The following is a 21,838-nucleotide window of genomic DNA, read 5'->3' as shown; positions in this document are numbered from 1 at the left end:
AGAATCCCTAATTATCACCCAATAAGAAAATTAGGGCTAGGATCCAACAATAACACTTACATACTAGAAAAGGGATGTCGTAATCTAACATGCAAATAAATTGAAGGTAAGTGAATGATGATTCACTAATTCTCCATCACAAAACTTAACTATTAGTCCTAAGTGTATTGAGAATTCCTAGGTTCGAATGAGATTCATTGAAACTATTCAATGGCATGTTTAAATCTCGATATGCCTCTCTTGTTTGTGACTGGGATACCGAGGATCACAAAGCGGGTGTGAATTACCATGCAAATTCACATGGTGCCTACGTTGTAACGATCACCTATTCGATGTGTCGGTAAACCACACACGCTCCATCGAACTATGATAAACAATGAATCACCCTTTGCCACCTTTGCTTAGAACCAATTAGTGTGCCGGTAAACCACACACGCTCCACTAACTTCTTAGCAATGGTGCAAAGTGTAATTTCATGGGATTGCATCAATTCACTTTTCCTAAAGTAACTAAGATTGGGAAATTTTTAAAAACTGTGTAGTTACTTTATATTACTTATTATACTTTTAATGAGAGGATGAGGTTGCCCTATCCTACCCGTTCGGCTAACGACCCTCCCCAATCAATCAAGCGGTGGGTGTGAGTGTACACCCATTAAGCGCCATTTTATAGGCCGCAACCTTATACCCACCTTATAGATCGGCTTCGTGAATGAGGCCTACTAACGGTAAGACTAGCATTTAGTTATACATATATATATTATTCTAGTAATATCATATTAGTATAGGGTTGTATTTTAAACTTTTTAAAATCTAGGGTTTTGAAATTTAAGTTGTCTAAATTAAACTTTTAATCACAAATTATAAATTTCAAAACTTGAGGGCAAGTTTTAAACATTTAAAACATAGAGGATCAAATAACAAATAATTCCAATTAACAATTAATATCCTAATTATCTATATTTGATTTTATTCAAGATTTCTTTGAAATATAATTACCAAAATAATTAAAATAATTAATTAATTATCATATAAGGAAATCAAATATTTTATTAGTTGATAAATACCTTCAACTAGATCAAGATAATAGTCATATATATCAAAAAATCGGATTTAGATTGATCTATTATGATTAAGGTAAGTTTCCATAAGATAATTATGAAAAAATCTCGAATCTGGCCATTCCTGACGCCTGGACTCGCCGAGTGCACAAAGGGACTCGCCGAGTCCATGACTCAGAAACCAAAAAATCGAATTTTGCAGGTTTGTTTCAGTTAATCAAGCAACAATTTAAAGAAAACCAAGCAAGTCTATGATACCACTAATGGGTTTTAGCCATAAGAATTTTCCTATGTGCGCATGCAAAACCCTAATGCTTGGATCTAGGCTTTCTAATTAAACATGCTTTGAATCCAAGACTTCTAATGGATAATTAGGTTAAATAACAACATTGAAACAGATCTAGAACCATACCTTTGAATTCCTTGTTGATCTTGTAGTCTTAGAGCTTCTAGAGTCACAATTGTCACTCCTCTAATGGCTTACAAACACCAATAGCAAGGAAGATGATTTAGGAGAGAGGAGAGGGGAGGAAATCGGCCAGGGTTCTCTTACTTTAGGTGAGATGCCGATTTCCCTTGCCCATGGGGTCTATTTATACTTGTAGATTCCTTAAGGGTTACAACCTAAACCCTAATTGGATAATCTTCTCTTAAGGCTATCCAAATCCTTTCCTTAGATAACTCATTGGACGATTTTGAAGCTATCCTAGCTTCTAGAATCCGTCCACTATATATCTATAAGGATTTATAGTCTTAAGCTTAACTATCAAACAATTGACAGTTTATACCCCTTTATTTAATTAACCTCTTTAAGTCACCAAATTAATTCCAACTAATTCTATGACTTATATTAATCAAATAACAATATATTATTCTTTATATTATTCCCATAATATATTAATAATATTTACTCTCTCTTAACAAATCATCCTATCAAGTTGCTATGGTGAAGGCAACCCAAAAGGACCATGCACAACCGGGTCAAATACTTGCCTAATATAGTTGCAGCCTTAGACACTATTCCAACAGTTAAGTCCTGGCTCAGGAAGTGCTTCGCTATGAAGGACCTCGGAGAGGCTTCCTATATTTTGGGAATAAGGATAGTGAGAGACAGAAGTAAGAGACTAATAGGACTTAGTCAGAATACTTACTTGGACAAGGTACTAAAACTTTTTAGTATAGAGAATTCAAAGAAGGGGGAGTTACCGATCCAAAGTGATGCCAAGTTGAGTAAGACTCAGAGTCCGAGTACTGAAGTCGAGATAGCATAAATGAGTCGAGTACCATACGCTTCTGCAATTGGCTCGATTATGTATGATATGACTTCTAATCACCCTGATGTGGCCTTTGCTTTGAGCATAGTCAGCAGATATCAAGGAAATCCTGGCAAAGCACATTGGACCGTAGTCAAGAACATTCTTAAGTACCTTCGGAGGACCAAGGAATGGTTTCTAGTCCTCGGTGGGAGTGATGACTTAAAGGTGCGAGGGTACAGTGACACCATTTTTCATCCCGATAGGGACAACTACCATTCGCAGTCAGGCTGGGTCTTTACCCTTAATGGAGGAGTAGTGACTTGGAAGAGTTCCAAGCAAGAGACCGTAGCTGATTCAACGTGCGAATCAGAGAACATTGCAGCGAGTGAAGCGTCAAAAGAGGCAATAAGGTTGAAGAACTTCATTGGAGACCTTGGAGTTGTGCCAGACATAAAGGAGCCCATGGAAAATATCTGTGATAATGAAGGAGCGATTGCCTTGACCAAGGAACCGAGGGATCACGGTAGATCTCGACATATCGACAGAAAATATCACTTTATTTGACATCGGGTAGAAGGACTCCTCGTAGTTAAGAGGGTATTGTCAGAATATAACCCAACAGATCCGCTTACGAAGGGACTGAGCAGGGTTAAGCACTTGCAGCACGCTAGGAACATCGGGTTGAAGGACGATATAAGTTTAAATTAGATAGTTTAGAATTGTGTAATAGATAAACTGTAACTAACATTTGATGATTAAATAAAAGAGTATTATTTATTAATAATGTTATTATCCAATGTTAATTGTTTACCTATTGTTTCATTTTTTGCATGTTTTGACTTCCTGAATAATAAGAATTATTCGAACCGTCCAGAGTCGTTCATATGTTGGAAGTAGGTGTGAATGAAGATTGTCATGAATTGGAGTGTAGATTGTCTAAAATGTATTAGACATAACAAAAGTTTGCTACAACGTTCATGAGTGCTTATGAGTTTGACTTGAGCATTGGAATAAACCCACGCTTGCTGGAATCACTTCATGGAATTTATCTCGAGTGATCGCAAGACGATAATATCATATGGTCTTAAAACCTAGATATATGGTTTATTGTTTGCTAATTAGTTGTACATTGATAATGCGTAAATGCATCAGTAACTTGATGTTATAAAACACATTGTTGTGTAGGATTTGATTAGTGGATAGTAAATGGATATAAGTCAAATTTTATCTGTTCCTTTTATCCTATGAGGGTAAAAGCGATATCAGGGCCCCTCGATGATTTGGTTTGACTTATGTGTCGGGCCCGGTCAGGACTGAATTGATGTGTTCAATTAAGTTCTATGTAAAACGAATCAGAGATCGAGAAACAAACTACTGGACAATAAGTATTACTATGTTCCATGTAATTCTCTGCACGATATCTAGAATGGAGGACTATACGATCCCTTATCTGAAGGACATGTTACTAATAAGATCAGAGTTTGACATGGTCTTTGAGAGCCACGATTGCTAATCGGATTGTGCTTACATTTGCAGTTACTAGACTTATCCAAGTGGGAGACTGTTGGATTAGTGTCTAAGCTCGTAACTATATTTGGTAAGTACTTGACCCGGTTGTGCTTGGTCATTTTGGGTTGCCTTCACCATAGCAACTTGACAGGGTGATTTATGGAGAGAGAGAAGATATTATGGTTTATTAATATATTATAAGAATAATATATTAAAAGAGAAATCATATTATTTAATTAATATTAATTATACATTAATTAGGAATTAATTTGATGACTAAAATAGATTAATTGAATAAAGGGGACTTAAACTGTCAAATGTATGATAGTTGGATTTTGGGCTGGGAAACCCAATGGTACAAAGGAGTGGACAAAATTATGATGGGAGCCCATCATATTTTTGTCCATGGCCTTATTCCAGAAGGTTCCATGGGATGCTTATGGATTAAGGTGTCCACAAAGGTTTTGACTGAAACCCTAGCTGCCCACAGTATAAATAGGATCCTAAGCATGCAATTTTCGGCCACTGCTTCTCTAAGAACCCTAGAGCCGATTTTGTGTGCCTCCTCCCTCTCTCACATACTACCCTCTTGCTAGTTGGTGTTTATAATCCATTAGAGGAGTTACACTTGTGACTCTAAGCATCATAGACAAGAAGATTCAAGCAAGCAACAAGAGGTAATCTTCTAGATCTGTTTTGGTCATTATAATTTTGAATTATTATCACTAGATCTAGGGTTAGAAATTCTTGGATGAATGGATGTACAATAGATAAACCTAGATCCAAGTATTAGGGTTTGCATGTGCACATAGGAATGTTCGTGTGGCTCAAACCATCAGTTCCTGGTACGTATTTTAAATAAGAATTTTTGCACTTCTACTCTGGGACTCGACGAGTTTGAGGCCCCAACTCATTGAGTGGAGGCTAAATTTTGGACGTGGGTGAAAGGATCTACTTGCCGAGTTGGAATCCCCGAATCGAAGAGTAGACCTGTCTGGATGAAACCCTAAATTTGAGGGTTTGCACCCTATTTAAACACATTAAGTGGCCTCCACTCCAGCCTCCATCACCCTCAGACTCCATTCTCGAAACCCTAATCAGTTGTGAGTGTTCTTGAACTATTTTGGTGCCATTTTGTGATTTGAAGCTTGGAGAAGGAAGGAAAGGCTTGGTGGTTCAAGAAGAATGCAGCAGATCTAGAGTCTCTATTGCATTTCCAGCTTGTTTGAGGTAAAAAGCATCAACCTTGACTTCCCATTTGTTAGAACTTCTTTAGGGCTTGAATCTTGTCATTTTTGGGGCATTTCTAAGTCACCTTCGGGTTTAGAGCATAATATAGAGTGTTGACTTCAAATCTTGAACCTGGAGCGTTCTCATGGCATAAAGGTGCCAACTTTATTGCTATAAGAGTCCCATGCACCATATAAACCTCTTTTTAGGGCCATTTGAGACAAATTCCCCATACATGAATGTCAAGTTTGTAATATGGACCCTTGGATGTTAGATTTATGTTTTGAATGCATTAAGACAAACTAAAGTCGACTGAATAGTTTTGGACATAGAGGGACTCGGCGAGTCAATCGTGTGACTCGGTGAGTCGGGTTGCATTTTCCCCTAAACCTCTTATGATATTGGGCAATGTGTTGAGCTGGAAGAACACTCAGCCAGTTGGGTTCATTGTGGGCCTGGAGATCATGGAAATTGGCGAGTTTAAGACTACGTCCCAAATGCATGAAGATGAACTCGACGAGTTCATAAGGAACTCGGCGAGTCCAGGACCAAACGTGTCTTCTTGCATGAAGAAGGACTCGACGAGTTCAAGGATGAACTCGGTGAGTCAGTGGTAGAAAGTCTCGACCTTGTATGAAGGAGAACTCGACGAGTTCTTGAAAGACTCGGCAAGTTAGTGGGTCAACCCGGTGAGTTGAGTCAGTCTGATGTTGACTTTGACCAAGGCGTTGACCTGACTTTGACTTTGACCTGAGTTGACCAAGAAAATGGTAATTAAGGAAAAGTGTTATGTGTAGGAATCGAGAGGAGTTGATTCCGGCATCGAGGAAAGTTCAGACACCTCACAACACTGAGGTAAGTTATCTTCCATTGAAAGTGGGTCTAAGGCCACAATGTCGGCTCACTAGTTGGAGCTTGTAGTTAGATGATTGTTTGTGTGATAATTGTTTGGTATGCCACTGTCTGTTATGTTTTATGTGCCAGTATGTTATGATTCTATGTGGTTGTGGTAGGGGTGAAATAATCCCCGATATCCGGTTGAAAGAGACCGAAGAGGAGGCCCGCACCAAAACATGCTAGGCAGTTTATCTGGTTGAAATAGACCAAAGGGGAGGCCAGCACCTAGATATGCTAGACACTTATACGGTTGAAATAGAACGAAGGGAAGGCCGACACCCAGATATGCTTGGCTAGAAATTGTATGGAATGTGGTATGTTGGGGGAACTCACTGAGTTTTGTGCTTATAGTTTTCAGTTATGTTTCAGGTACCTCTTCAACGAAGGGGAAGGATCCGGCACGGTAGCAACACATCGCACACACATGATTTCCGCACCATGATGTTCTTGGGACTGTACTCTAACATTATTATTATTCCACGACATGTTTTATGATTTTTGACTTATGGGATTATGGTTTGTTATGATATCGATGATGTTTTTCAGTAAATTACTTTATAAGTTAATTAAAAACAAAATTTTTGGTCTTGCAAATTGGGAAGTTACATTTAATTAAACAATTAATTAGTGATGATCTAAATTTGATCTAATTCAATTTCATGGTAAGATAATGCAATTGAATAATTCAAATAATTAAAGTTATCATATATGGCAATACTTATCTAATTATTTTGCAATTATCTTCTATTTTGACAAGGATAGTCATATCAATTTAATATAAATTGGATTTTATTAATCAAAAACGTTTTTGGTAATTATCCCAATAAAAAATAGTCTAAAATCCCGAAAGATCTGCTCTCTGACTCTCCGACTCGCCGAGTCACTCTCTGGACTCGTCGAGTTATCAGGTGACTCGACGAGTTCAGCTGTCAGATGGCAGAAATTTCAATTTTTCAAGCAATGAATGATCAAACAAGGCATCAAATACAATAGAAAACAGCCTAGGCTCTGATACCACTGATGGGTTTGGAGCATTACATCAATCCTATGGTGTATATGCAAACCTTAAAGCTTTGGATCTAGGTTTCTATAATGTACATACAAATCATCCAAAGCTTATAAAACCTAATTCTAGCATATAAAAAATTGAAAATCATAACTAAACTAGGGTTAAGAAATTACCTTTCAATTGTAGCTTGAAGATCTTGAGCTTTGAGAACCAAGCACCTCAAATGTGATGCTTCTAATGAATCACAAGCACCAAAGCAAGTTGGATGATCTTGGAGAGAGAGAGGAAGGAGGCTCAAAATTGGCTCTTGATCTCTAGGGTTCAAGTGGTGTAACGTCCCAAAATTCAAGACTAAAAATTTATTTTAATAAAACGCTACTTTAAGCAAAGTCATCAATCCAAAACATAATCAGAGTATTAATTTTTCAAAACACATGATTGTTATCTGAGTAAAACATTCCCAGACTGTCTAATCTATGGTGTGTGCCATGCAATCACCCCGAGCTCTTCCCTCCGCTACCAGAAGTACCTGAAACCAAAACTGAAAACCATAAGCACGAAGCTTAGTGAGTTCCCCACCCTACCACATACCATGCATAACCACATACTGCACATACTAGGCCACGCCCGCTATCCTGGGCCTCGCCCCTACCTCGGGCCTCGCCCGTTACAACGGCCCCGCCGCTCCAGGCCCCGCCTGGCTTCGAGCCCCACTTGGATACATATCTGTTTCTCTTAGGCCTCGCCTGTCATAGGGCCTCGCCCACTAACATATAATAGCACATAAACATATCACATCACAACACATAAGCTAAACACGTTCTACGGATCTTGTCCTAAGGCCTCGCCTGTCTCTGGGCCTCGCCCTTATCCTAATACTGATGAGTCATGGAACCCCATCCATACTCCTGCTGATAGTGAGGTACGGGCCCAGCCCACCCTCACTCCTTCCCTAACTTGGGCCTCGCCCCTGATCTGTTGCTACTGAGATGTGGAACACCATCCACACTCTGTTATTGGTGAGTTACGGGACCTCGCCCACACTCACCTCCCTACCTGGCACATATAAGTATCACACAGACAATAAGTATAAACTATCACATAAACCATTCCTTGGACACCCGCCCTCTATCATTGGACCTCGTCCTGAATATCATACTAGCATATTGTGCCTAGGGCTAACCCCCGGGTCTTCTACTCATAACTACATGGGCCGGCATTGTGGTCGTAGACCCATTCACACAAAGGAAAACTCACCTGCACTGGCTGAACTTGCTGATGATCTCACTAGCTGCTGCCCGACAACTCTCTGAACTCCTGCTCCACTAGCTCCCCGAGCTATCAATATCAATGCAACACTTAGTCTGACTGATCCCCGAAAGACAACCAAGTCAACTCTGGTCAAAGTCAAAGTCCTGGTCAAAGTCAACCTCCCAGGTCAACCCTACTCGCCGAGTCAACCTACTGACTCGCCGAGTTCATAAGTTCAGAGTCCTTCCATTCGCGACTCGACTCGCCGAGTCAGTCCATGACTCGTCGAGTCTACCGATTTCCGAGTCCTGACCTGTCCAACTCACCGAGTCTCCACTCGACTCACTGATTCGAGTCTCAACTCGAAGGGTTTGGGGGTTTCGCGACCTGACTCGCCGAGTCCAAGAACAGACTCGCCGAGTTGTTCTTCAAACTCGCCGAGTTCCTGTTGGGTTTTGAGCATTCTAACACTCCTGAGTGTACATGCAACCCTAAATACCTTGGATCTACGTTTTCTCTATTATACATGAAAATATGAACATCCAAGGTATTATCCTAATCTAGCATACAAAACAATGGATATAACAAGATAGAATACATACCTTATTCATGTAGTAAGTCTTCATGAAGCTTGAGTGCCTAGTGCCCCAAGTGTGACACCTCAAATGGTTCACACAACACCAAATACACTTGGAATAACTTGAGAGAATTCTACACTTCATGAAATTGGCTAGCTCTTCTTTTTCACACACTAGTCGCCGATTTTGTCAAGAATAAGATCTTTATATAGTGTTACAATTAGGGTAAACCCTAATTGTCATGATTTTCCATTTCCTTGGATCCATGGGTTCAAATACACCATGGAGCATCCATGGACTATCCTATGGGTTTTAGCCCAACTTGATTATCCATGGAGCATTAGCCCACTATACAAGTATGGATGATTTACACAATCAACCCATATATTTAATTAGTCTTCTTTCTCTCATTATAGTCTATCAAAGTGCATGATGCCATGCAACCCAAATGGACCATGTCGGGTCGGGTCAAGTCTTACCAATTATAGTTATGGACTTAGACATTAATCCAATAGTCTCCCACTTGGATAAGTCTAAAACTATTATTGCGTATGACATCAGGAACCAATAAGCAATTGTAGCTCTCAAAAGCTTCTGTCGAACTCTGACCTTTTAGATGAACTCTGACCTTTGTCAATGACTTGTCAATTAGATAAGGGATCATATATTCCTCCATTCTAGATATCATATGAACTGAGACATGGATTATAATCATTCTCTCTGTCCATTTGTTGTTTCCCGATTTCCGATTTATGACGACTGACTAATTGAACAAATCAAATCAGTCCTGGCTCGGCCGAGCACTTCCATTTGTCATCATCAAATCATCGAGGGGCCCACAGATATCGCTTTTATCCCGAAGGTAAAAGGAATGGATAAACTTCGACTCATATGGCTTGTTCTACTACTTGTTGAATCATACACAAAGGCATGTTTTATAGCACCGAGTTACCAAATGCGTTTTCGTGCAATCAATGTACAACCAACTCATAGTAACAACTCATATCTCTAGGTTTGAAGAATATAAGATATTATCGTCTCATGATCACTCGTGATAAAATCCATGAAGTGATTCCAATGAGCGCGGGTTGAATCCAATACTCAGAACTTATGAGCACTCATGAGTGTTGTAGCCCTTTTTCCAACACCTTAGACCTCTACAAGCCAACCCATGACAGTCTTAATTCATATCTACTTCCAACATATGACCGACTGTGGATGGTTTGAATAACTTAGTCATTCCGGAAGAATAACCCAGTTTATTCGGGAAGTTAAAACATGCAAAGTGAAACATAATAATAATTGAATCCAATATGGTATCAAAACCTATGAACATAAATAAAACACCTTTTATTTATCACCATATGATTACACATTATTCATTGTATACTGTTTCAGCTATCAACTTTATTCTTGAATTTAAAACAATAGTTGTCCCATGCTCCAAGCATGTACACTATGTTTTCTAAACACTAGTCATGCCATACACCAAGTATGCATACTATGTTTGTCTACGATCTTTACTTTGTGAACTAGATCCATTGACCATAACTTCAATGATTCTCTTTTCACACTCCCAAATCCTTACTGCAAATACAAGAATTCCAAATTCATGTCATTTACTGAAATCTGTTAGATTCTAAACTTATATGCATTGATCCTCTTGTAATGATTATGCACAAAATCAGAAAGACTTGACAACAATCATTACAGAGTATTCCAAAGGAGATCAGCTCCTTGGAAACATCCTTCTTGCATTAAGTTTCCTAATCTTAAACAGATTGAAAATTCTAACTTTGAAACATTTCCAGATTCCACTTTGACAATCACTTCTGAAAAAGAGTTGCCTCCTTACAGATTATGTCAATATGGTCCTTCAAGAATTATCACTATACTTCCAACTGTCCTTGAGCAACCAATCTTTGGTAAACCTTATATTGTCCTCGACAAATGTTTAATCCTTTTAGTCATTTCCAGTTCTAAACCTTTTCCCTTCTTAATGCCCCAGGCATTTGAAAATTTTTAGAAAGGATGAATATAGCACATGTAATCGATCCTATATCCGAAGCATATGGGAATCGATTCATGATGTCTCACATAAAGACTAAACCAGTCTTTTGCTATAGCATTTCCATTTCAATTTGCCAAGTTCTCATAATTCAGATTATGAAAAGGGATGTCGTAATCATAATCGAATTTTAGTACGCAAATAATGGACTCATATACAAAATTTACTTATGTTGAGCCATTCCAACATGAAATTCATATATATCCTTGACTAAATGATTAAAACCTCACGATCTAAGCTTATAGATTTGAGATGAAGTATAATTTCCTCTCCCTTAATTATAGCAAAACAACTTTTCCCAATTGAAACCTTTTGTTTTCTATAATTAACATTGCTAACTTGCAATACTTATCATAATTATCATGCTCCCACTAACATGATGATTATTAGCATAACACTTATGCTCCCACTAGCTTTGATATGTACTCAGAAATCAGCTGGAATTCTAGAAATCAATACTTCATTGACTTTCTTACCAAAGTTCAGATTTCTGATACTAGATTGTTTTGATAAGACTTTATCAAAATCATACACCTTCCCTTAGATAACACACTTGTGTGTCTAAACAATTATGAAGAGGGATGCCATAATCATAATGGTTAGACCTTTTTACCACTTCTCACAAGTCCAGGTTAGTGTGCCGGTAAACCACACACGCTCCACTAACGACTTTGAGAATGCAAATATCACAATTGCTATCTAGCTAAAATCTACTTAGTGAAAGTGTTTCCTCACCATCATTTTCATGAATCGGAGAGAAACCTTATGACACTTAGATTTAATGGTGTATGTGTTCTTATCCATGTGAATTGTCAAAACCATAGACACAAGACAAGGATAATGACAAATCCACACCCCTATGGATTGAACTCAATCTTATTTCTTGCCATCTGGCAGCTCAAGGGCCTGCCATTGCTTCCAAGTTGTTATGCAACAAATTGAGAACTCTAAGAACTCATATGCAAAGCCAACTTTAACTGGAATGGGCACAGAATATGTTAACACGATAGGTTATAAACCTCAAGTCGTGTGCTAGTGAAGAACTTCAGGTTTTATTCTTGATTAGTTCTTGAGACTTTCAAGACCTTTAAGACTCCCACTGTCCTCTTGACCTATAAGACTTTCTTGTCAGTTATTCAAGAGATAGTGTGGATTCTAACCAAGACAGACACTTCACACAATTGGCTTAAGTTGGTCTTTGTTTTATCCAAAACATCACAACTTACCAATTTCAAATGTACAAGAGTAGAAAACTTTTACTCTTACATTTGACAAGTGTTTTAAACCTTCTTTAAGACATGTCACTCAAATTACAATCTTGGAGTATGACTCTAAGACTTGTATTGGAACGAAGTATGACTCATCTTCTTGATTTAGCCACTTCACCAATTCATAGCTCCTCTTCTTAGCTATCAGAATGCACTTAGAGGATGAATTGTGATTAGGTCTCTAAATCATTAAGATGATCATAAAACTGATACGAAAGTACTCTCCCATCTTTTTAGATTTGAGAAACTTTTATCTTTCTGCCTAAGTTGATTCTTCTTATTCACTCTGCCTTACATTGGAACCTTTTCCAATGTCTCAGAGTTACACTTAAGCTTGTAAGTATAATCATGTTTACTGAGCTTTAGTAAACTATGACGAATTTTGTGGTGGACTTAATCAGTGCACAAGAATGTGTACTCGATCTCTTAGTCCTTTACTTGACTCACACATCCATGTGACCGAGTAATTAGTCTTAATTTTTCCAATACTTGAAAGTTCTCATTCATCATGCTATACAACTTGCATGATTCCAAGTTCCGGTCCAATTGAAACTTGGGTGATGAGAATCTTTCCTTATTTGGTAAATTTAGACATTACCACAAATGAAAGAATCAATTTCATATTTCCACTCTTGCTATTAATGGAATCATATAAGCAACAATTTTTCCTCAAATGCCATTGTAAGGATATTTTAAAATAAATAAAATCAAAAATTTTCTTTTATTTTAAAACTATGCGGAAAAACTTATCCTTACAATCCATATGAAAACTTGTTGTTATCTATTCCTATGCAATATCTCATAACTCCTAAGAAGTAGCTCAAGAATCCGATCTTCAAACTATGCGATAGAAATCCATCTACGCCATCAGATTCAACATATTCTTTCTTTAAGTTTCTTCACTTTTCTTTGATTCTTAAAACATCACCATGTGACCCAGTCACATCATGTATCAAGAATCTCAGAATAGAAACTTAGCAGAGTTAGATAGTGGACTTTACCTGAGGTAGTGTCAAACTTATTGACATTAACATCCTTAGGTAAATTTGGCAGCTTCGCAACCAATGCCCCTTTCTTTGGCAATATAAACATATGGACCCTTTGATAATGGTACACGGGACTTAGCTTTTCTCTTTACCATTTGGTCAACCGAGTTGACTATGGCTGATCCCTTTCCATTGGGAAGAGAATGCTTTTCTGGATTTCCTGTGTCACTATTGTCAATGTCCATCAAGTTTTAAGGAAGTTGATCTTAACAAATAGATAAGATCATTAAGGGTCTTGTCATAGTCTGCTTCATAGGTGTCCCAAAGGAACTCACTATGTGACTTAGAAAGTGATTGAACCACCAACTTTCTCAAGACTTTGACACCCAACTCTCCCGGCTTGTCAATATGTGACTACATCTCCAAGATGTGATCACACCTAGACCTTGCCTTGCCAATAGGGCCTGAGTGACCTTAAACTTTTCAAGAACTTGTGGGTTAGGGAGAATAATTTGAAGAGGTGAAGAAGTATGATATCCATGGGACATCATCTTCATTAGGAAAGCTTGTTTCAATAGATTTGGGAAGATCATAAATGTCTAAACCAGACATCTTTTGGGAGATATTCAAGATAGTTGATCTTAAGTCCTTAATATGACACCCAATATGAAATATTAAGGCTAGGACCCAACAAACTATTTTATAACTTAGAAGAGGGATGCCGTAATCCAAGCTATAGCATATTTGAAGGTAGGTGAATGACGATTCACCAATTTCCACCAAGATAAACGAAATGTATTATTAGGTTTTAATTGATTTTGAAACTCCTAGATCTTTTGAGATTCATTGAACTGTTCAATGGCATGTTTCAATCTCGAGTGTGCCCTTCAGGTTTTGTGACTGGGATGTCGAGGATCACAATACAAGGTGTGAAGTAACCATGCAAATTACTTGGTACCCTTAAGTGTTTACCCCTCAATCGATGTGCCGATTAACCACACACGCTCCATCGATACTATGATAAACATTAAGTTACCCTTTGCCTACCTTGTTAAATACGAGTTAGTGTGCCGGTTAACCACACACGCTCCACTAACCGACTTTAAACAAAGTGCAAAGTGTAATTTCATGGATTAGCACCTTATTCACATTTTCCTAAGTAACTAAGATTGGGTATTATTAAGAGTTTAGTTACTTAGTAATTATCATTAATACTTTTAATGAAGGGAGAATTCTAGTCCTGTCAAACCCGTTCGGCTAACGACCCTCCACCAGTCAAGCAAGCGGTGGGTGAGAGTGGACACCCATTAAGTTGCCATTTTATAGGCAACAACCTTATACCCACCTTATAGACCGACTTCGTGAATGAGGCGTACTAGCGGTAAGACTGACTTTACTCTTATACATATATATATATATATATATATATATATATATATATATATATATATATATATATTATTAACTTATAATATTATAAAGTATAAGGGTTGAATTTTAACTCTTTAAAATTCTAAGGGCTGACTTGGAATTAAAGTATTCATAAGAGAAAACTTTACAAATTCCAAAACTTGAGGGCAAGTTTTGAAACTATTCAAAACTAATTAATTCCATAACTTATGTGTTTAAAGTAGTTTTAATCCAAAAACTCTTCAAGTTCCATAACTTGAGGACAAGTTATGGAAGACTTTAAACTAATAAAAGAATTAACTTTTCTTTATTTTATAACTTATGGAATTAATTAAGGTTACACTTTTTTTTAATTTATTATTTATGGAGTCATAACACCTTTTAATTAGAACTAGACTCTTCATTTTTGTAACCTTTGTCAACTTTTTTGAGTTTTATGAAACTTAAATGTGACTTTTCATATAACTTGAAGACAAGTTACAAAAACACATTTCAGAATCAACTCTTAGATTAATTTGGATTGAAAACAACTATTTCACTCAACTTTCTATTAATCTAAGCAACTCATAAGAACAAGATAATTCAAATCAAACTTTTTCATGTAATTAGTCTAAATCTTAAACTAATACAAAACATGAATCTATTGACAATTATCTTTGGAATTGGATTAGCATGAACATTACCACAGCAGAAACAAGTTTATAAGTTCAAAAACATCTTAGGGTAATGTTCCTAGTCCAATTCCAGCCAAAAAGTCGAATTTATGCTGTCTGGGGGTCCAACTCGTCGAGTGCATGAACCAACTCGGCGAGTTGGATCGATTTGATCACTTTTTAGGCATGGACTCGCCGAGTCTCCTGATGGACTCGCCGAGTCTGATGATCAGACAACAACAATTTTGATTTTTTAAGCAGTTTTGCAAGTACAACAAGAAAACAAGCCTAGGCTCTGATACCACTGTTGGGTTTTGAGCATTCTAACACTCCTGAGTGTACATGCAACCCTAAATACCTTGGATCTATGTTTTCTCTATTATACATGCAAATATGAACATCCAAGGTATTATCCTAATCTAGCATACAAAACAGTGGATATAACAAGATAGAATACATACCTTATTCATGTAGTAAGTCTTCATGAAGCTTGAGTGCCTAGTGCCCCAAGTGTGACACCTCAAATGGTTCACACAACACCAAATACACTTGGAATAACTTGAGAGAATTCTACACTTCATGAAATCGGCTAGCCCTTCTTTTTCACACACTAGTCACCGATTTTGTCAAGAATAAGATCTTTATATAGTGTTACAATTAGGGTAAACCCTAATTGTCATGATTTTCCATTTCCTTGGATCCATGGGTTCAAATACACCATGGACCATCCTATGGGTTTTAGCCCGACTTAATTATCCATGGAGCATTAGCCCACTATACAAGTATGGATGATTTACACAATCAACCCATATATTTAATTAGTCTTCTTTCTCTCATTATAGTCTATCCAAGTGCATGATGCCATGCAACCCAAATGGACCATGCCGGGTCGGGCCAAGTCTTACCAGTTATAGTTATGGACTTAGACATTAATCCAACAGTTCCTGCCCAACTTCATCCGACTCGACGAGTTGTTTATCCCATTCGTCGAGTTCCTCTTAATCTTCATGCTACTCGCCGAGTCCACTCAAAGGACTCGCCGAGTCCATTCAGATCTACATACATGCAGAGGACTTTTGAGTCATGCATGGACTCCAAGCTGTAGATCTACCCTTCCCAAGCCTATTCCTCACGTAAAGTTGCAAACTTTAAGTGTAGAGAAGGAGATCTAGGCTAAAAACATACTAGGGTTTGGTTAAAGGACAAAATGGCTTCACCAACTACTCATCTTCTAATGCTTTATGACATATTGGACCATCCCAACACTAGATCTGAAGTGGCAACATCATATCTAAGCCCCCAAACTCGAATTGGGTCTCAATCAACCATAAAACCCCCAAATCTCATAACAAAATAGATCTAGATGCAAAGGAGGGAAAATGTCAGCTTATTACCTCCAAGATGAACACAAATTGAAGTAAATCTTGGATCTACACCTCTCCTTTGAAGCAACCTTCTTGATCTTCAAGTTCCTTTCCAAAATTTCCTTCCTCCAAAGCTATTTCTCTCAAATGATGGAAGCTCACACGAAATCTAGGGTTTACAGGTTCTCTAGGAGGATATGGTGGCTGAGGAAGGGACATAACACCCTTTATATAAGATACAACTCCCGGAATTAGGGTTTTCCTCGTTCAGACTAGACTCGCCGAGTCTCCATGGCCGACTCGCCGAGTCGGTCACTTACTCCTCGACCCGAATTCCGCTAGGACTCACTAAGCTCCTCCTTGGACTCGTCGAGTCGTCCCTTAAACTTAGGGTTTCCTTTCCTTTCTTGGCCTTTCTAGCTTTGGGTGTTACATGTGGTAGCTGAAAATGCAAAGCTTAGGGTCCTTTATATAGGTGAGCTACTAGGGTTTTAGTCAAAACCCTAATTGGATTGCTTAGGCCTTAAGCATTCCACAAGAACCTTCCAGAAACAAGGCCTTAGACGAAATCAATGTGGCATTTCCCCTTGATTTCGTCCACCCCATTTCTAAGGGATCCACAACCCAAAATCCAATTATCTTATAAATCCAATTCTAGTTCCCTATGTCTAATTAATATATTTTGATCACAAAATTAATTTCTTAATTAATTATTGACCAATATTAATTAACCAATATGATTTCTCTTTTAATATATTATTCATATAATATATTAATAAACCATAATAACCTATTTCTCTATTATTCATCCAGTCAAGTTGCTCTGGTGAAGGCAACCCAAAAGGACCATGCTACAACCGGGTCAAGTACATACCAAATATAGTTATGGGCTTAGACACGTAATCCAACAGTTTCAATATGGTGGTTACCCAAGGTTCAGGCTCCAACGACCCCGAGAGGCCAAGTTCCAATGATGATGAGATTTGTAGGATCGTTGCCGCCGAAGTGGCCAAGGAAATCAAAGGGGCTATACTAGAGGTTTTCGGGTCTATTAAGACTACCACTTCAAGATCCATAATCGGCTTTTCACAAAAAGAAGAACAAGAAAGTCAAAGATTTAACAAGCACTTTTCAATCGGGCAAGGGTTTTGAAAGTTTTGAGAGGACACCTGATAAGAAGGGAATTGGATACGAGCCAGTAACATCTACCGAAGAACGTTTAGATGAGGAAGAGATATAGAGCGAGGTTGAAGAGATGACAGACATCAATAGAATGAGGATGGGAGATTACCAGAAGAGGATACATGAAGGAATAGACATGGTCTTGTCCCTTCCGAGATACCAGCTGAAAGAAGTTTTGAGATCAAAGGGTATATTATATCGATGCTCAAGGATATACCTTTCGTCGAGAGAGAGTATGTAGACACTTTCAAGCACATTGATGAAGTAAAGGACATTGCAAACTACTTCAATGTTCCTAATGTGCCAAGAGAGTTTGTGCTACTTAGGATGCTTCCAGTGACATTTATCGATGAAGCCAAGGTTTAGTTGAAGTCACTTGCATCTGGATCCATTACCACGTGGTCCAATCTTCGTGATGCTTTTATTGAGAAATTTAGTCCACATTCAAAGCTTAAAAAGAAGATTACTAATTTTCAACAAGAGATTGGATATTCTTTATATGAAGCATGGGATAGGTACAAGGGCTTGCTTAGAAGTTTTCCTAAGCATGATCTTAATGTCCAATAAGAAGTGTCCATTTTCTATGATGGAGTGAATGCTATAACAAGACAACTTCTTGAATCTCAATGGCCAACGACAAAGAAGGAGTCAACAATTATTAGTTGATTAAAGAGTTAACGAAGCACTCACGTGAGTATCATAACCCACGAGAGGGCGTCACTAAAGGTAAAGGAGATGGGGGAACGAGAACATGGTTGCAGTTTGGCAAAGTTAGAAAATATGGATAGGCGAATGACGAAATTGGATCAATCAATCCATGGAATAAGATTTGGGTGTGATAATTATAGTGGTCCACATTTGACCAAGGATTGTGATTTGGATGAAAATGGGAACAAATAGGCACAAGTTTGCTACACTAGTGGTGATAAGTATGACGGAGATTGGAGGAAGCCCAAAAAGGAGTGGTTTCCATATGAAGAGTATAAGAAGCAAAAAGATGAAAAGCAAGACAAACCAGTCGGGGATTATACCAAAAAGAACAACCACCTCCTAAAAAGAAGATGAATTTTGATTATGTACTTCACAAGTTTATGGAAATCATCTGAAAAGAGACATGATACTACTGATGATAATGTGAGAAATCATCAAGCTTCCATCAAGAACATAAAGACTCAACTTGGGCAACTAACAACACTTGTTAATGACAGATTACCACCTAGAAATCACAACCTCATGTAATAGCAATTTACATCGAACGAGAGGTTCATTCTGAGCCATTTATGATCCATGAAACAACTACCATGCAACCTGATGCATGTTTGGAAGAAGAGAAGCATGGAAACAAAAAAGAAAAATATGAATCATGTTCTGATAATTCACCACGTCGTGGTGGCTCTACTACGTCGTGGTCACGGGAGGACAAAAAAATTTCACCTATTAATTTATATCAGCCTCCTTTATTATTCACATCTCAAGCACTCAAGCATTCTATGGAGCTGGAACAAAAGAAGTTTATGGAACAAGTACTCTGACTCTCGATAAACGCCCCATTCCTCGAATCCATGGCTAAGCTTCCAAAGTTTGCAAAGGATGTTATGACTAATAGGAAGGAGTTGGAAAAGGCATCAACCATAGTGCTAAATGAGTTATGTTCAGCTTCAATCATCAATGGTGTAACATTCGGGATTTACCGGGCATTAATATTAATTATCTTATTGAGTAGTGGGTTAATTTGGTGTGGGCCAGGACCGTTGTGATGGGTTTTGGCAATAAGAACATCCTATGTGCTCATACAAACCCTAATGCTTGGATCTAGGTTTCTCTATTGTACATGCAATTCATCCAAGACTATAAACCCTAGTTCTAGCATACAAGTAATCATATTAACATAAAAATGGGTTTAAGATATTACCTTGATTGTTATGTAGCAATAACAATCACAATTCCTTCTTGTATTGACTTTAGAAAGCTTAGAGTCACAAATGTCACTCCTCTAATGGCTCACAAACACCAAGAGCAAGAGGATGAAGAATAGAAGAGAAGGAGGCTGCCCAAAACGTGTGGGAACCCTAGAAGAAGTCTTTTCCACGTTTTGGGGCATAAGGGCTCCTTAAATAGTGAGGCTATTAGGGTTATCTAACAAGGAAACCCTAATTTGGATGCTTAAGCCCTAAGCAACCCATGAGCTCCTCCCTTAAAGGCCTTTGGACGATTTCTAATGGGTTTCCCATAGAATTCGTCCACCCCTTTAATATGGAGTCCATTTGATCAATATTCAACTATCATACAATTGACAGTTCTAGTCCCTTAAGTTTAATTAATCTCTTTTAGTCATAAAACTAATTACCAATTAATTCTTGACTAATATTAATTAAACAATATGATTTCTCCTTTAATATATTATTCTCATAATATATTAATAAATCATATTTAACCCTTTCTCTCCATTATCCATCCTATCAAGTTGCTTTGGTGAAGGCAACTCAAAAGGACCATACACCATCGGGTCAAGTACATACCAAAATAGTTATGAACTTAGACACTAATCCAACACGTTGGGCTTCAAGAATTGGGCCGAGAAGGACATTACGTGGGGCGTACCATGCCAGGTATGCGCAAAGTACTCAAGAGAATTGGGCGGAGAGGCCATGCACGTATGCCAAGCGTATCAAAGGGTACATGCAGCGTACGCGCGTAGGTCCTAAACCCTAAATTTTAGGTTTTGACCTATATAAAGGACCTTATGTCTTTGGACCAGCCTCCCTATCACCCTTAAGCAGCCACCTCAAAAACCCTAACCCACTCTTGTGTATTTTTGCCATTTAAGAGCTTCTTTGTGTGATTTTGGTGTTCTTAGAAGAAAAAGAGGTCGAGGAAGAGGCAAGGATTCAAGCGGAGCTTGTAGATCCAAGAGATTGGCATCATTTCTGACTCTTTTGAGGTATCAAGTTCCAAACTTGACCATTGCATGCTTAGATTTTTTTATAGGAGTGTTTAATGTCACTTTTGGACTCCATTGTTGAAGCTTCTTGCATCTTGATGATTTCAGACCACAATAGTTGTCCTTTTGGGCTCTTAGAGGCACTAAGAGTCATAAAAATTAGAACTTGATGGTTAAGCCACAACCATGCAAGTGTTTGATGGTCATAAAGCTTGTTAAAAAGACCAAAATCATGTTTTTACCCCAACCATGCATGCAAGCACATAAAGTTTGTGACTTTATGGATTAGGAGGTCTTAAAGGACCTAGATCAACATTTTGGACAAGAAGAATTAATGGATTAAGTCACAAATGAAGTCCCAAGAAGGTTGGCCAGTACGTTAAGCGTACACCCTGGTACGCTGCGCGTACTGGGTCAACTTCCTGTTTGCGGTCAAGGCCAGCGTACGCCATGTGTATGCATTTAGAGTGGCTACCTTGGGATTTTTGGGCCTTAGAGGGCTGGGCCTGGACTATTGGGCCCTGTGGCCCACTGTAGAGTATAGTTCTGGGCCTGGGAATTTGGAATTAGAAGTATTGGGCCTTTTGGGCCATATTGGGCCACTCGAGATTATTTATTTTGGGCTAAGGACTTATTAGACTTGTGAAAAGGCCCATTTGAGGAGTTGGGCCAATTAGAAAATTGGGCCATTAGTGGGCCCTTAGGGAGCCTTTGACGGGCCATGGGTACACTGGGTATAATAAGTTAGAATTGGGCCTTAGGAATGGTTTAAGTTAAGCCAAGGGGGGTAAAATGGTCATTTTACCCTAACTAGTGTTATAGATTCTGATTGAGTGTTATTATGATTATGATAGTCGGGAGTCATCGGAGCAGCTATTATAGATTACTTCCTGAGAGATTCGACACTCATCTTTACGAGGTGAGTTACCTTCCAGTAGTGGTGGGTCTACAACCACAATGTCGACCCACTAGTAGGAGTTGTTTGCTAGATGATTGTCTTTGTAATAATTATCTAGGTTTGCTACTACCTGTTATATTTTATGTGCTAGTATGATATGATGATATGTGATAGTAGCAGTAAGGGGATCCTCTAGAGATAACATTGAGTACCTTAGCGTCGGCAGGGGGATCCTGGTCTGTCGAGGATCTTCTAAGGATCCTTATCTTTTTCTTTGG

At 38.3% G+C, this 21,838-nt stretch overlaps 1 non-coding gene across 1 annotated transcript; it reads right to left on the bottom strand.

Moving 5' to 3' along the window:
• Positions 1-18,168: 18,168 nt before the first annotated feature.
• On the bottom strand, positions 18,169-18,275 carry LOC145091133 (small nucleolar RNA R71). Its single transcript, XR_013702021.1, has one exon. It is a non-coding gene; the product is annotated as a small nucleolar RNA R71 (small nucleolar RNA).
• Between the last annotated feature and the right edge of the window lie 3,563 nt (positions 18,276-21,838).

The sequence above is a fragment of the Lactuca serriola genome, chromosome 2 (assembly GCF_051521515.1).
Source record: "Lactuca serriola cultivar US96UC23 chromosome 2, Lser_US96UC23_V15, whole genome shotgun sequence".
Classification (NCBI taxonomy): Eukaryota; Viridiplantae; Streptophyta; class Magnoliopsida; order Asterales; family Asteraceae; genus Lactuca; species Lactuca serriola.
The sequence above is the reverse complement of the archived record's forward strand: the minus strand, read 5'-3'. Positions and strand labels throughout refer to the sequence as shown.